The sequence below is a fragment of the Falco punctatus genome (genome assembly GCF_963210335.1).
Source record: "Falco punctatus genome assembly, chromosome: Z".
NCBI classification, from domain to species: domain Eukaryota; kingdom Metazoa; phylum Chordata; class Aves; order Falconiformes; family Falconidae; genus Falco; species Falco punctatus.
In genome coordinates, this window is record NC_137586.1 from 1697087 (window position 1) to 1703224 (window position 6138).

General features: G+C 43.0%; 1 long non-coding RNA gene across 1 annotated transcript in view; it reads left to right on the forward strand.

Annotated features, from left to right (window-relative positions):
- The first annotated feature begins 624 nt into the window (after nucleotides 1-624).
- The window catches only part of LOC308056483, a 35394-nt gene continuing 29880 nt past the window's right edge, over nucleotides 625-6138 (forward strand). The window contains exon 1 of the long non-coding RNA XR_013924853.1: nucleotides 625-2281. This is a non-coding gene — a long non-coding RNA (uncharacterized lncRNA). The remainder of the gene's footprint in view (nucleotides 2282-6138) is intronic.

The window sequence follows — 6138 nt, forward strand, 5'->3', positions numbered from 1 at the left end:
TCCCTAAGGTTGGAAAATAAGAATGAGAAGAAGCAGCTGCGCTGTGTTGGAGGCATGAGCTGTCTGTGCCGGGTTCCATTTCTAACTCAGGGGGAAATCTTCCGTGAAGACAGCCACGCGGTCATTCAGCAGGGAAGTCCCCATGAGCAGGTCTCCGCTGTACCGAAGCTACCCAGAAATCTATCCATGCCCTAGAACCTCTCCCAGATTCCACATCCATCCTGTAAACCCTCCTAGGCAGTGCCCCTGAAGCCAGCGTACGTGCTCCAGCTGCAGGGCTCGGCTAATGTTCTAAAGTGGGAAGTTCCACAGCTGGACATAATGTCTCTGCAGTTGTTTCCACCCTTTGAGATAGGCACCACCAAGGTGGTTTTTTTTGGTCCCATTTCTTAGCAGCAGGAATAGCTTGTGTTTTATATCCCAGCTGCTCTAATCCTTGTGAGGGTTTTAAACATAAGGGACGTATCAAAAGGAGGAATGAAAGTATTGGGTAGGTTTGATCCTTAAATCCTGCTTGTTTTTTTTTAAATGGTAACCCAGATGCATGGTCTCGGTGGCCAGAAAAGTTTCACTTGGTTTTTAATTGAATACAGCCTCTACTTAGAGTTTTAATTTTCTGCAAAGAAATTGTTTTCTATAACAAAGAAATTAATTTTTGAGGACTTTGAGCTACCAATTAATTTGTGCATGGTAAATAAGTCAAGCTCAAGTCTGGGCAGCTTCCCACTGTTGAATGGTTTCTGTGGAATTCTGTCCCACGGTAGTGACAGGTTAATTTGGTGCTGGGAGTGACTAGGCAGTGGTTAGTGAGCGTTCCGTTGTGCACAAGGATGTGCTTTGCCTGCCTTAGCAAACAGCAGAGCCTCCTTGCAAATGACAAAAAGCATACTGTGGCTGCGTAACTCGCATAAAAACTACCAAAGAGAATGTAGTAGTAGAAAATAAAGCATTAATGTAAATAATGGTTTGCATTCAGGGCCAATACGAATCAAGGCATCAGGTAAACATGGGTTTCCTTAATCCCACTTCATGTGAATATCCGATTATGTAAATATTTTTTTATAAAGATCAGTAATGAACCCTGTGTTATTTATCTTTGCACCTTGTGATTTACTTTGCATGCACTGAATTTTGTTTTCATGTGGACTGTGGATTGGAGTTGGGAGACGATAAGTAATTGGGCAGAAAAACAGACTAAAAGTGGAGAGGAAAAATATTTTTTCTCAAGAAAACCTTCTTTACAAGCTGAACTTGTGTGCCTTACTCCATCGCTTTCCTAGGCATATGTATATGACTAATAACATTGCCCTTAATGTCTTATATTATTAATCATTCAATAGCTGAATGTTAAGCAGACAGTGTATTAGCTGCTGCTGTGCAATAGTCATGGAACAGAGACTGGAGTCTTACAAAGAAAGACAAAAATCTAGACCATTGAAGACATGGAAAGAATCATACCCTCGTTAAACATAATTTATAATGTGGTACCCAAGCAGGCCCCAGCAAGTCATGTAGAGTGAGAAACACTCCATCAGACAGACAGCTGGGAGCACAGGTAGAGCAAAACCATCGCAGGAATGACCAAAGGAGCAATGCATAGCTGTGATGGCTTGGGTTGGATTAAAACCAGGAGGGTTATGATCTGTAGTAGTGATGCTTGACCTTTAGGACTATGCTAATTAAGGACAAGGCTGGCTGTGCGATGTGGCCAGGCTTCCTGTCCCAAATGCCTGTGTTTGGCGTGTTGCTAGCAGCGTTCAGCTGACAAACAAATGTATTCTTGCATGGTGTTCTTATGGGATGATTATTTTCCTTCTCCTTTAATCCATTCTGCCTATAAAACAAGGGTTTCTGTACGCCTTTAAGATTGTATGATGTTTTTCCAAGTGATATTTTTTTAATGGAAAAATGGGTTTCAGTAAAAGTACACCATGAGGGACTTGCTTTCTCAGTGTTTAACATCTTAATTGAAGAAAACAAAAACCCAATATTCCTATGCCTAAAATACTTTGCTGTTCTTTATTTCCCAATACTTATATTTGCAAATACTTGTTTAGAAATAAGTATTATTAATAGAAAGTGTCATCCCTGGTAACTGCAGGCTTCTACTGAATTTTTTAAATTATAGCAGTTTGTGTGGTTGTATCTTCTCCCAAGGAACAAACAAGAGGATGATAGGAAACTGGCTAAAATTGCACTGGAGGAGGTTTAGGTTGGGTATTAGAAAAACTGTCTTTACTGAAAGGGCTGTAAAGCCCTGGCACAGGCTGCTGGGGGGGTGGTGCAGGAGCGGGCTGCAAACTAGAACCATGCGTGGCAATCAGTTAGCTGAGGGGAATGTGCTCGAGCTTGTCTAGACAACAATTAACATGATGAGGCATGTTTGCAGAGCACAGGGGAGTGGGAGACGGATGGCGCCAAGGAAAGGTAACACCTTGCTGTTAATTGATGGTAGTTAACCACCAATCAGGGATTGCCTAGTATGCAAGTTAGCTTCAAGAAGCAATCTGTTTAAAACGCGCAGCTTCTGAAAGTGTATAAAAACTCGTGCTTCTGTACAATAAATTGACATTTGCTTGCATCAAGCTGCGTCCCGTCTCTTCATTCGCCGCAAATTTGGTGACCCCGACGTGATGCGTTTAAGGATCTAACGTGAAGGGCTCTCGAATCGCCTGACTGAGCGACATGCAGCGAGTCCCACAGAACTTTGAATGATCTGCTGAAAGGAAGCAGGAGCCGGCTGAAATCCCTCCGGAGCTGAGAGGTGAGCTGTGGGAAATCCGTAATGGGGAATCAGGCTTCGTCCCCAGAAAGAGACGTATATGGACTCATGAAGGGTCTTCTAGTCAGATCAGGGAGTCCGTGCCTCAGTCTCCTCAAATGGTGACCCCTATGGTGGTGTCCCGAAGCCTTGGAAGAATAAGGACAGAACTGGTCGATGAAAAAGACAGCTCGTGAAGAGGGCTGTGTTCCGGAGGAGACGGCTTGGCTGAACGATCGTCTGGCTGTCTGGACCAGGCAGGCAACCTAAACCCCGAGGATAACACCTGTACTCATCGAGACAGGTGAGCAGCCAAGAAACTTTAGAGACTTTGAAAGAATGAAAGTGTGCACATACAGCAGCCAATTGTATGATGCTGCCGCGGAGGGGAACTCCGTGTCGGGAATGCATTTAGCATCTTGGTGGCAAATTCTGACTACTCTTTGCCAAGTGTGGACTAATTCTACTAATGGTGCTAAACCAGAGGAAGCTGTAAATTCCACCGACAGCGCGACTCTTCTCAAGACACCGTCAGTGATGGCGATTCCGTCCACACCTCCTCTGCCCCCAAAGCTTCTGTCACTGATTGCAGCGACCCTCACAACACAGGACCAAGCACGGGAACAGGACAACTCGGACAATGATTCCATTGACACTGATAAACCTTTTGATCCAGGTCCTATAGATCTGGAAAAGGAGGTAGACCTTTCCCCCACCCCCTTGTCTCTCCTGATGCATTGATTGTATTTCTGGGGAGGGTGAAAGGGAGTCTGAGGGATTTGTGGCAGGAATGCAAGTGGGAAACACTTAAGTGATGGGTTTTGGGAGTCGCTATGGCATGTTCAGTATTTTGTCAGACAAATCAACCTGCAGAGTGGCAGCCTGTGCAATACGAGGCTGTTAAAGAGTTAAGCAAAGCAGTGGGGGAAGGGAGGATTCATAATACATTTGCTATGTCCCTTCTTGAAGTGATGGCAGAGCCTTATATGCTCACACTGCATGACTGGAAGTTATTGCTTTGTATGGTACTAACTGATACAGTATATGATGCGGTTATTTGATTTTTGTGAGCTATGTGTAGTGGCCTTGATTGAAAACCTTAATCGGGGAATTGCTGTTAACTATGAGCAGTTGGCTGGAGAAAATAATTGTGCCGATTCTGTGACTCAGGCAAGGTATCCCAGGGACAACTGTTTGCAAATGAAGGAATGGCTATTAAGGCAGTCCGGATGCGGGAGTCTTGCCACAGTCTTGCAGGGTCCTAGAGAGTCACTAACTTTAATACTAACTTGATTGATTGGCTTCAGAATATTTTGCAACAAGTCGAACATCAGGAAGCTCAAGGGTTGCTTTTAAAACAACTAGCTGTGATAATGTCAATGAAAATTGTAAACGGGCAACTTTCACAATCGCAACCCCAACATGTGTCAAATGATTGTAACGCAGAACTCACAGCAGACTGTAATTCTCAGGCTGAGTTCTGGAATGCAGCATAACAGATTTTTGCTTCTCTAATCTCTTCTGTAAGAATAGTACACGCTTTTAACTTGCTTAGTAAATTAGGCTGCTAGCTTGCTAAACAAAGTAATACTACAAATACTGTTCTTTTTTTTCTGGCTTATTAACAGATGTTGATTCTGTCCATCATATGTTGCTACAGAACCGAGTTGCTATTGATTTTTATTATTAGCACAGGGACACAAGTCTGAAGGCTTTGATAGGATGTGTTACGTGAATCTGAGTGACCACTGTGAATTAATTTACAAAAGTATACAAAACTCAAAAGCCTTAAAACAAAGATCTGCAGCAGAGCCAGGGGCGGGATGCCTTTGGTCTCTTCTCACGGCTGGGAAACTTTGGGCCATGACTCAAAAGTATCACAGGATTTATTATAATTATCTTTAACCACCTTATTGATGTTTGCCTTACGTCTCCCATACTTTTTTTTTTTTTTTCTGTATTCAGTGTTTAGTTGATTGTAACATAAAGCAGGTCATGGTCACCCAGCTACACACACCCTTTGCCTCCTTGCAATTAACAAGCAAAAAAGGGGAGGATAGAGAATGTCTGAAGAGATATACAGGAGAGGAAACTGGAGAATATTTGACCTAACAAGAGATGAGAGAACAGCTAGGTATTGTGAAGGAGAATAGGAAAGATGAACATGGTTATCTAGTGTTTAATAGGTGTCTGCACGCTTGTAGAGATACATAGCTATGTAACTGCATGAATGATTCCTGCCCTGAGCCTGGTGGAGCATACAGCTGCGGTTTGTGTCCGGGCTCAGAGATGTAAATAGGGGCTTCTCTGTTATGGTAAAGGTGTTTCTCTTTGCATAAAAAAGAGAGGGAATGAAGGGAATGACCCCAGAGGTATGTTCAGAGAAGGCATGCGATGTTTCGAACTTTTTGACTGAACCAGTTCTTGTTTGGTGTGCCCTTCCACCTATGTATAATGTTAATCCAAAAGAAGATGATATTGTTTACACTTTGAATGTCGATCATTGTCTTTCTGTAGATGTTAATGTAGTAGGAGGCTATGATGGGAACGTGTCGCAGCGGTTCTTCTCTTATCCAGAGTAACAGCAGGGAAAGCATTAAAGAGTTAAATCACCTTGTTTGGTAGGCAGTTAAGAATGTGAGTCAAAATTGCCACTGCTTTTTGTTGTTGGTTCAAGGACATGGCTGTGAGGATTCTGATGGTATGTGCTGCGGGGATTTTAGGCGCCCCATTGCAGCAACATGTTATCAAAATCTGAGAAAATTTCAGTCTTTCTTGGCATTCATTCAATCAATTGGCAGTATTTTTGTTTCCTATTACCTTGGTTGCTGTCATGTTTGCAAGGGCCCTGCAGAACATGGCAAACCTGCTACTAGCTGCTCAAAAACAAAAAGGGGAAATTGTAAAATTGTACGGAACAAAGACAGTGGGTTATTTTGACATTGATAATATGTCTCAGTTGGTTTTTTATTTGTTCTATTACTTATACCTTGTTTTTACTCGTTCGGTTTCAAAGGTTCTTTTTGTGCAACAGGAAGGGGGAGATGCAGGAGCGGTCTGCAAACTAGAACCATGCGTGGCAATCAGTTAGCTGAGGGGAATGTGCTCGAGCTTGTCTAGACAACAATTAACATGATGAGGCATGTTTACAGAGCACAGGGGAGTGGGAGACGGATGGCGCCAAGGAAAGGTAACACCTTGCTGTTAATTGATGGTAGTTAACCACCAATCAGGGATTGCCTAGTATGCAAGTTAGCTTCAAGAAGCAATCTGTTTAAAACGCGCAGCTTCTGAAAGTGTATAAAAACTCGTGCTTCTGTACAATAAATTGACATTTGCTTGCATCAAGCTGCGTCCCGTCTCTTCATTCGCCGCAG